We start from the raw sequence: 12,027 nt of genomic DNA on the forward strand, positions 1-12,027 counted from the left end.
GTGAGGGTTGGCCTAAGTTCACTGGGTGGGTGCACAGGTTGTTCTTATCACTCGGCAGTAACTGTAAGCCACGTTGAACAGATGTCCCCATTGAAGGCTTTCTTCTTCCTACACGCATCGGCTATATTACCATCATGAAATCAAACTCAAAACCTGTCCCCTTCGCCGCCATAATGACCGCGTTATTATGGGCCGCTGAGCACGAACAAAATGTGCTCAATATTGCGTGCTTTAGAATTATTCTGCTTAGAAAACGAAGGGAACCGGGTCTCTGCACCTAGCGATGATTTACAAAGCAACTCGATAATCTGAAGGCCCTCCTGGTAGACCACTCTTAAGTAAACTGCCGGTAATTACTTGCGGCTTGACACAGCTATTAGTGTACTATCATGACGACATTAGATCGCTCATCGTTGCATAAAATCATGCGAACAATTGTGTTGGAAGAATTGAAAAGGGAGACCAGTGTTTTTGGTTGAGGCACAACTTCACTTCACCTTGGCTCAATTGAGTACAAAAGTGTTGCCAAGTTAAGGCCCCTCAAGATTCAAGTTAATCATACTTTGTTTAAAATGATCGTTTGTGCCTTAAAAGTCTAATCTACATTGTATGTTAGACTAGGCCTACATGATCATAATGTACAATCAATCATTGACTGTTGATTCTTCTCCACCATTCAGGATTTATTCACTGTACTGCCATAGGCAGTAGAGGCTGGACGGTATTGGTGTAGCCAAGATGCGTGTGCGGAAAGTGGCAGAGCAGGATTTCAGCACACCACTAGTTTTGAGTTTAGAATCTGCTGGTGTTGAGGTTGCTCTCTGTTCACCATGAGGTTGGAGGGAGCAGATGTCCGTCTGCACTGTGAGCTGCCAAGTGGGTCCGAAGCAGGGGAGCCACAGACACAAGGGCCCAAATGGTGTGACAAAGGATGTTCAGGAAGCCCCTCTCCGCCTGGGTGAGCCACAGAGAGGGCCTCCCCTCTGCCAGCCAACAGGGACAGAGAGAGCCAGAGCGGGGGCAGCAAATCCATGTGTTACAGGATACTATTGTTGTTAAGATGCATGCACACATAAACATGTACACGTACACATACAAGTGCATACACACACACACACACACACACACACACACACACACACACACACACACGCACACACACACACACACACACACCAAACACAAAGCCCCACAGTTGGGCCAAGATGGCCTTACATGCAGTAGATTGTATATTGAAAGAACGTAAACTTACTAAAATATTGTTAATAGATAAGTACATAATTTATTTTTTGTTTGTGGCTCATCCCTTTTTTTTCTTCTAATCTTAAGTTTTCTGAGATTCATTTAAGTAACACCATAAACCAGAATTGTCTCAGTGACTTCCACATCATATTCATGTCTATCAAATGAGTGTCCGTAGGTGATAGGAGAAAAAACTCTCTGAAACATCTCATTCTCAATCTTTGTTGAGTTTAGTCATTTGCGCGAATGATATTGTCAATAGTCTTTATGAAATTACATCCCAGAAAACTATAATGCTCTCAATAACTGTGATACGCTATCAGAATTATTCTATTTTAAAGAGATCAGTCAGGTGGAAAATGTTTGATATCAAGTATATCTGAAATCTCACTTTAGTTGAGTCCGGTGGGTTTCCCGGGCCATGAGGTCATCAAAAGTGGGCGAATATAGGCCCTGAAAGTGTTCCAAGCACAGGTGTGCAGCATGGCCTGTACTGAAGGGGAGCACTGGACCATAAACAATGATATAAATGTCTGGCAGATAAAATGGCTAGTTAACAATCTTTTGACTGCTCTAACCTCTGAGCTTTTGTCGGGTATCGATCAGCCAGCTGCTCCTAGCATTGTCTAGCAGGACGGGAGCCTCTTTGGTTTAGGCATGAATGGACGGGGCCTCCAAAGGCTTTTCCCCCCTTTTAACTCCTCTGTTTTTGAAATAGAAATCAAACAATGGAAACGTATTGATTACTGCTTCATGAAATACATTGTTTAAGGTTTGATTTGAAAACTACTTTAGCACTCAAAAATAAGAGTTCCATTGGAATATACAGTATACAGTTAATTCCCTTGGGTAATTTCCTTGTTATCCCTGTTCTATTTTGGATTTTCCATTTCAGACAGCTTGTTGAATAAAATCACACATGGACATTCTGTCCTCTGCACAGGTGTAGTGTAGTAAGTTTTGGCTATATGTTTAAAGAACGGAGCCGCTCAGTAATTTAGATGAACATAATTGGGCTCTATATAATATCGTGATAATTGTATGCTAAATAACAAATATCCCCAGAGGTCCAGCCCGCATGATGGGTGCTGTGCTACAGGGGATGTCAGTGACGGCATGGTAATGATCACTCTTAGCACCTGTCTGTCAGAGTGACTGCATACACCAGGCTGCATGCACACTCCCAGCTGCTGCTGAGGCTGAGCAGCCTGTAGTTAGGCCTCTGTCCAACTGGAGGGGCCAGGGGAAGGATGGCTGTCTTTACTGGGGCACTTACTACCACTGTTACACCCGTTTGTTCTGCTCTCACTCTCACTTGATCAATATGTGTCATCATCATTGTGAGACACTGACAATTCTGTTCTTTTCTTCTGTCCTCTCTGAGTCAGTCATCATAAGAAGGGCTCTGTCTGACCACTCAACTACTTAACTAGCGTGTGCTCAGGATGAAGAAAAAAGAGAGGCAGAATTGTTGATATCTAGTTGACATCTTCTGAAATATTCTCCATAATTAGTTTACATAATTATTCTCATAGCATCTCAGAAATGTGTCATGATCATCTTCTACCAATTTCAATGATGTCATGTGAAGTATTTCACAGTGTACTTGTTGTTTGTTACATGTCTGAAGCGATAGATTACTGTGTCTCCAACAGTTCATGATAAAGGCAGAGTACAGTGTATTTTGCTGCCATTTGGTTTGACTACTGCGTCTCTGGGCCATGAGGTCTCCTTATTGACATTCACCAAGCCCAGCTTTGCACTTTGTCAGTGTGAGCGGCAGTCTAAGAGACAGGCGGGCGAGGCAGTCATACAAAGTGAAGTACTTAGGATTAGCCCTGGCTCTTCAAGTTTCAGTAATTATCCTCCTGGAGGCATTCTGGCCGTGTGGGATAATAATGGAAGTCCGTGTGTACGCCTGTCACCTCTCAAGTGTGGGTGGAGGAAGCCAACCAGAGGCGCAGGGAAGAGAAATGTTTGCCTTCCTTGTTATGTCATCGATGGAACACAATAGCTACAGAGGACTTTTATTGTTCATGGATGGGGGCTGAGGCATAGCTTATACTTGTGATATAACTGATGATGGATCTAAACAATGATGGTGTTCTCCAACTTTAGCAACAGTATTTATCAGACTAACAATGTTCAAACAAAGTGATAATAGGCAGTGAAAATATGTTAACAGATTTGGTGTTGAATCCTTAAATTAATATAATTTATTGCAAGATGAAGTTGTAGAAGTAAATCTTTCCAAAACATTTGATCAAAAACTGAGTGTGAGGCAGTAAGCAATTATTCCATTTGCATGTTTAGAGTGCCTGATCCTGTGTTATTCATTTAATGCTAGCCACAGGCGGAAAAACATTTTCTCTTCTCTATTGCCCACCAATGACAGACAACATGCTGTCATCTCGCTTTACCTGATGCGCTTGCTCTAAAGTTTCTTTCAATGTTCAGATAATAGAAACCTCCTATCTAGCAGAGAAACACAATGCTTTAATTAAGACTTGATGCAATTTCCCAGAGGGGAAATTGTCTGCTTCCATTAAGTTAGTTTATCATATAGTAAAGAGGTTGCCTTGTCCTTCCCTTCCCTGACAATTGGTTTTAATCAGCTAGCATGCCTCTCCAGGCTTATAATTTATGCTAAATTGACAAGGGTGGTAGATATCTCAGAAAATCATTATGACAGGGCTCAGGTCACTGACCGCCACTAGCTTTGACTCCAGTACTTGTGATTATTCAATTCAAACAGCTTATCATTGTTTACATACATTTTTATGAACAAGAATATTTGTTATTGTATTGTTCTCTTTGCTCTAGGCTACTTTTAAGAAAAGTGATTTCTGAAACTGCTTTGATATTTTGATGAATTGTTTTGGTGAGAGAATCGTAAACTGTGATGTTTTTAATCATAAGAAATACTAACTGACACAAATTGATCAACAGGTTTGCTGGCTTTCAGTCCTTTGCGCATAATGCATTAATGTCATGTTTTTAAAATGACAACGTAATTTGTGTGTCAAAGGAAAACCACAATGCATATCATTGGATTATTTTGATGATTTCACAATGGGCTCCAAGATGTCTGTTTTGACTCCACGTGGCACTTACAAATGCAGACTATGCAAGTGTGAAAGTACAAATTGTGATTTGAAGTAGGGGGGGTATGGAGAGAAAGGGGGGAGGCAGGGGGATGAGTATGAGGAGGAAGCTGGGACACACTTCTCGCCCTGCAATTTAATCACTGTATACCCAGGGAAGTATTGACAGTTGTCCTGTGGAAGCTATTAAAGTTGCTGTCCAAGGTTAAATGAAATTGCAGTTTATCAAGGCAGCATTGAGAAAATAAGGGAATCTGTTCATGGCTGTTGATTAATGTGGAGCGTGATCAACACAAGGGGTTCATTAAGCTATACATCACGGGGGTAATTTAACATGTCATCACGCCTGCTGTCTCTCCCCTCCAAACGTTTGGAGTGTGTGTGTGTGTGTGTGTGTGTGTGTGTGTGTGTGTGTGTGTGTGTGTGTGTGTGTGTGTGTGTGTGTGAGAGAAGACTCCAAGCTCCCCACGGCAACAACTGACACAGTCACAGTCTCAAATATTGTGGAATGGACGTGCGTCCCCCTTTGTTTCTGCATGACCCACCCTCCTAACCCCTTGTTATCTATTTAGAGAATTACTGAGATAAAGACAAGTGCCTCTAGTATAACATATCATATACATTACTTATGTACATAGTGTAATGTGTATGACAGTGATACACATGACTTTGTCATATCAGCATGGAAGACTATGGAAGTATGACATTCAATATACTGTACTGTCTACTACATTCCATGTAGTGGTGCAGAACCAGCATATAGTGGATCCGTTTCTCCCTCCTTGTTATGAATGCCAATCCCGTCATTACCGTCCAGTGTCCAGCTCTGTCTTATCAGGGAGGATTTTGATCACTTGTGATTTCACTGCGGCAGACGTGCATACATAGAGGTATGCTAATCAGCCCTGGGTCCTGGTGGCGGTTTTTTCTTCTTCTCTGGGATTTGTTTACTGGCGGATAATTGATGGTGCTTGAGGGACAGGCGTGAGTCGGACATGAATCACGGGCGACGCGCCTTGTGATAAGGAGCTGAAAGTCGCCTGTAATTAAGCCGGGCACTAGAGACCAATTGTTTGTAGAATGATTTGGCCGGGGCTAATTGACACTAATTGTTTAATCTGATTTTCTTCCCTTCCACACCGTAACTATAGTCAGGCCCTCTTGTGCACTCATCCACAACAGTGGATTAATAAAGGCCCACACTGTGTTATGAGAAGGGGTGGGGTGTTGGGGTGTTGGGGTGTTGAGGAGGCAAAAGTGCTGTTATGGTATTTGTATCAATATGTAACATATCATAGCTGGCACTTTATTCATGACTGTAGGTAGATAGTGATGAAGATAGAGAGCTTTTATCACATGTTGGATACAAGTTGTACATAGAATGAAGCAGTAGTAGCTACAGGGGATTGAAGCCAACTGAAGCACCTCACCTCATGCCTCTAGCATGACCACATATTATTATAACAATAGCTGTAATGTACTGTGTAGTAGACATTTTCTAGATACTTTTTGACATGAAGTATGACACTTTAGCTTTTAGAACATCTCCACCTGTCTGTCTCCTGTACCTATTCTTGTTGTGTGACAGTGGTTGTGGAGATGAGGTGTTTAAGAGAGCTGATTTATGAGATTTGGAGAGGGCTCATAAATTAACACAGTAATACTCCTTGGCCCTCCCACCCTCCCCACAGGAGCCATCCTAACTAGTGGGGTACAACAGCTGGCCTGATTTAGCAGTGCAGGCTAAATTACAATGCAGAGCATCACACTGAGAAACTATTTTGGTTGAATGACACATAATGGTTTTTAATACCCATAATACTTTATAATTATTGGGTCAACATCAAAGCGGCTAAACATATTTTATGGCTCATTAACCAAAAATGTTCGGATCTCAAAGGAGAATATGTACAGGCATGTTCACAGTAAGGCCAACTTTCTTCTTCTAGTGTATGGATATAAAAACCTCTAATGACAATTGTAGCAACATGAACATGTTAGGAGTAAGATATCTGAGCATTGCTGACCCGTACATTTCGGGTGAATTAACATTCATGATACTATTATGATATATTTCAAACTGCGTAGATAACTTGACAATTTACCAGAAAATAACTGAAGTCATGACAGTGCAGTTGGTAAGCGAGAAGTGAAAGTGCTTCATGGCCAGTCTGCTTTGGACAATATCTCTGTTGCTTTGCAAGCCTGCATATTCTGGAGTGTGTTAATGTCAACGAGATCAAGATCTTCTGGTCTGAAATTAATGGCTGAAATGAAATTGGTCAGCCCACCAACCACTCACCCACTTTGATCCTCCTCTGTCCGTGCTCCAGATGAATATGGATATATTGGCCTGGGCGGGCCATATTTAGCATAAGACACATTAATGTTGATGAGTGACACTTCCCAAATATGTGTGCAAGATAAAGTCAATTAAGTTGTCTGGACACTCAAAACAAGGTAACAGATGATTCCCTTATCTTGGCATTGTAAAAAAAAAAAAGAAGACATGTTGGCAATATGCAAGATTGATCTACATACCATAACTTGTTTTATGCTGTGTCCAATTATATGATACAGCTACTTTGATCATGTGAAGTGTTTTCAAACAAAATATGATGTTTGTTTCTTGTTTGTTTTTGTTACTTTGTCAATGAAGTCAACCATCTGCGCTGAACAAGTTAAGATCAAGTTAACCATCTTAGGCACAATGTATCATTGAAGACAGATGTCATGCGAAATTAACGCTTCCTACATTCTAAATGGAACTGAAAGACATTCATATATAGTTATTGAATAAGCAAGAAATAACTTGTCCATGTATTGATATATATATATAGCTATAGCATCGACTATAGAATCCCACCACCTTGATCAAACCTACACAATCATGCATATATAGAGGAGCCCACATACTGTGAGATGAATATTACCACACACAAAGCATGCTCAAAAGCAAACAAAGATTCACATGAGGCAAAACATGGCTGCTTATCGTCAAATGTCTATGATTGATGTTGTGTTTGGCTGTCAACTAAGATACTGTTTAACTCTCCAAGCATGAATATTGGCAACATAAAGCTAAGTCTCTGATTCTGTGTGTGTGTGTGTGTGTGTGTGTGTGTGTGTGTGTGTGTGTGTGTGTGTGTGTGTGAGTGTGTGTGCAGAGTAAATGATGAAGTAGGGCAGATGATTAGAGACAGGGGGGATAAGACTTCCCTCTCTATCTGATTAAATTCACCAAGTCTGAAAAACGAGACCGTGATGGATGGCTCCTTACACATGAACATTAGATCTAACATCATTACATTTAACAGCAATTAAGCTTGTAGCTTTTTTAATTAACACAAACTATAATGGGATATTAATGTTTATTAGAGAGGTATAACACACACACACAGACACAGACACAGACACAGACACACACACACACTCACTCACTCACTCACACATACATACACACACACACACACACACACACACACACACACACACACACACACACACACACACACACACACACACACACACACACACACACACACACACACACACACACACAGCTTGAACTCTGGCTTTCCAAAATCATTGGATCCATAGGCCTACAGTCTTAGATAGAGGCTTGGTAAAGCTTACACTGGTGAACCTTAATAGAATAGTATTTAGCATTGTTGGTATGGAGTTTCAGACACAGAGTTGGAGTTTGATTGATTATCATGCCAATTCTGCTCAATTTTATAATGAAATGTCATTGAATTGACTTTAATATCTCATCAAACATAACCTGAATTTGAAACATCTCAAATTGACCGTCTCTATTGGAGGCTGTTGTAGCACAGCATTGTGCATTATTTGCATTCCAATTAACATTCATCTTCTCTGTGTCTCTTTTCAATGAAGTTTGCTGATTTATAGTGGAAGGTTGCCTTTACTTCGTGCTAATAATTGGATGCTATTGAAAGGATGAGTTTCATTGATTTTGTGGATGACTGGGAGCATTACTGGCCCAGACCCTAGATTGTCAGCAGGGTCTGTGTTGAGCTGGGATCGATGTCTGTGAATCTTCCCTCCTGGTTTTTATTTACTTCTGTCTCCATTGATTGAAACATGCAATAGTTCAGGGGCCTATTATCACACTGATGCAAAGTTTCTCTGTCTATCGGTGAAATCGCTCCCTGTGTTTTCAGCAATATCTCACTCCAGCCAGTACTCTCATCTATTCCTTTCTAACTAATGAATAAAGAGTATTACTATGACCTATAAGTATCAATCATGGACACCAAAGCAGACAGTGACTGAATGCTCCAGCAAGAAAGCAAGGAAATGAAATCAAAAGATGCTGTGATACTGGAAAAGGAACATTTCATAAACAAACTTACTTTCATAAACAAACATACTTTCTCAAAGTAACTCATAATTCATCTAGTATCTTAACAGTATTAATTAACAGTATTAACAGTATAAATAAACGTATAATATAGAAAACATTAAACAGCAAATATTGTCAATGCATATAGAGATGTTCAGTAAAAGTCCTAGAATTATAAAACAAACAAACAAAGAAATATAAACTTTTTGTTCTCTCATTGTGCATTCAACTGAGGGTCCTTAATCCAATTTAGTGCTCTCAGAGTCTCCAAAAAGCCATGCATTTTATATTCAGGAGCTCCTTCAAACAGATAACTTGTAGAATCTACCTTGTAGTTGCTGCCCGGGTTGATTATTTTCACAATACAACACGTATGTGCTTCTGTAGCTGTGGCCCATCCTGCGTTTACATATCTGATTTCCTCAAGAGTTGGGAGAAAGGTCAGTGTCCTATCCAACTGGGATTCTCCCGATTGAATGTAATCAGTATATACTTGTTATTCTGAGTGCCAGGCCTTTCTTTTATTTGCTGGCCCAGAAGTTAATTTCCCTGGTGACCTTTTGTGTAATAAAACAGTATTATCTGTTTCTGGAGCCACTGGGAGGAAGCAAATTAGCTTTCTCAGCAGCGTTTTGTCACTAAGGTGATCAGTTATAAGTTTATTTACTTTAATTAGATTAAGGGTGCAATAAAGGCATGCGTCTGTGTGGGAACTGCTCCCTTGTCTAGTTGCATTATCTGATCCACCCGGCCAGTGAATTGGACAATGGCTAAGCATTTTAAAGATTATTCACTCAGTCTCCGTGACAAGTATTGGTGGTCAGTGCATTCAAGGGGGTTGATGTTCTCTACATATAAGATTGAAAAAAGTAAGTGCTTAATATTTCAAGGAAAACACTATAAAGAAAAAGAAACAAAATGTTATATCTCACTTTTATTTTTGAAAGATGTAAAGAAAATGTTATTGACTCGGTTTGACAGAACATTTTATGAATGCCAAATTCAGCCTGTTGACAAAGGTTTAGTAATTGAAGTGTTGTGAGCATATACACAGACATCCAAGGGGGGAATAATCTGTTGTTTAAAGGTGTTAATTTCTCACACCTCTGCACGAACATATGCCATCTGATACCCAGGAATTTCTCTAATCCTTCCCCGGTGTTTGATGGGAGTGGAGCAGCTCAGTTTAACTGGATCTCCTCTGCTTTGTCAAACCCACTTAACTGCTCATAAATGCTCTCCACACCTCTTGAGATTTTATTCTATTTTTCTATTTTACCCTCATTTATGTTCATATTTACCAGAAATGTATTCACTGTAAGGAGTTTGTAGTGTACAGAATAACTCAGATATTCAAATGTTCCACAGAGAGCCATACAACTAAATAAAAGGGTTCATTTGCATTGCTTCAGACTGATTCTACCCATAGCCTCAACTCATAGCTTTCTACACCACTTCTACCCATATCTTCATACCCACTGTACATGGGTAAATTCCTCTGTACATTGGCTCGCTCAAACTTACAACTAGTGAAACCTAATGTGGGAGAGAGTAGAAGCAGAGCTGCGGAGGCCGAGGTGAATGCAATGCTTTACTGACCCGAGGAATCTCCTTTATTATGCCCTCTTTGTGCCTCTCCCTCCGCTGCTCTGTCAGGCCATTCAGGCCCTGTGGCAGCCACCTACATTATATCCTGGATGGGCAGGACATTCATGCCTTTTTAGCCCATTGTCCTTCCCCCCGGGGTGAGGGCCCAGAGCGGGATGTGAGAACCCCAGGCCGGCCATTGTGTACCTCCGCGCTCTTCACACACCCGGCGGGGGACTTCCTTTCTGGTGTCACCGAAACCTGTGTGGTGTAATCCGCAGCTCCCCGCTGAGCAGGATGGGAAGGTTATTAAAAAGTGCCCCTAATGTCTCGTTAATAAATCGCTTCCATTTTCCGCTTCATTTCAAAGTAATCGTGTTGGGAATCCGGAGAAGGAGGAATGTGTTATCGTTTCCCTGTATTTAGGGGGTATCAAAGCAGCCCAACGCAGCATTCTGGTCAACTACATGGATCACAAATAGTACAGCTACAGATCCATTAGACATGTTGACATGTGACCCTCTTGTCCCAAGTTTAGTATGTGAACTGTTGCTCCACACGGATGTCAGATTGATATTGCGGGGTCAGGCTAAAGGGTGCTGATGATAGTATGATTGCTGGAGGAGGGAGTTTTAAACAAGGCAGCGCATATTGAGTCCAGACAGAGGGTTTGGGTTAATGGTTAGAGCACTATACTCTGACCCAGTGGGTGCTGTGTTTAGGTCTCCTCTGGGGCATCACTATGGTACTCTTCGCAGAGGTCACTTCAGTTAAAGTGCTGTGGTTAAGAGGTTAGAGAGCGGGGGTCCCCACAGCGTGGTAACACAAGCACTCTCCATGATGCGATAGAGGTGGCGATCCCTGAGCTGCTGGGCCTGATTGCCACAGTGGGACCTGGAGGGGAGGTTAGGGACAGCCCAGGACTGCTGGGGTAATCCCATTAACTGTGACTCCTCCGGCCCCCAGTGTGCATGTGTGTGCGTGTGTGTGTGTGTGTGTGTGTGTGTGTGTGTGTGTGTTTGTGTGCATGCGTGCGCGTGCGCGCGCGCGCGTGTGTGTGTGTGTGTACGTGCGATTGTGTGTGCGATTGTGTGTGCGATTGTGTGTGTGTGTGTGTGTGTGTGTATTGACCCCAAAGACATTAGCCTGCCCTATGGGTCAAAGGCCAGGAGAAATTAAAACACACGTGAATCATTCATCAAATATGAGTGTCTCCTTCCTCACAATGACCTGTTAGTATGAGTAATTACCTGTCACAACTTGTGAGTTGAGAGGCCTAAATCAGTCTACTGGACTAGCCTACATATTTCACATAACTACAAGTTTGCCCATAAAGTCCTTGCTCTTGCTTTTCCTAGGTCTCTGTTCTTTTTAAGTTTCGTTGTTACAATGTGTCACAATATGCTTACTCTTTATAACAACTTACTTACATACTTGATATAAGTACCGTAGAACGAATTGCAATTGGATCTTTTTTTAGGAAGTAAGGGCAAAGTAGTAATTTTCATAGAGCCTGTTGTTTGACAGTTGAAAGTAAGTGTGGCTCAATTAGTGTGTAGGTGACTGATCCTGTTTTCAAAATCAGGTTTGACAGCTTCATGTGTTGGTGCAAAGCTCAGTCATTAGTTAAGACACAAATAATTACTGAAATGAACGACACAGAAGTCCAACCTTCACTGTACTGACAACCCTCGTCTGCAGTTGAGTGGTATCAATTATCATGTG

This window comes from Argentina silus (assembly GCF_951799395.1).
Source record: "Argentina silus genome assembly, chromosome: 10".
In the NCBI taxonomy this organism is placed as follows: domain Eukaryota; kingdom Metazoa; phylum Chordata; class Actinopteri; order Argentiniformes; family Argentinidae; genus Argentina; species Argentina silus.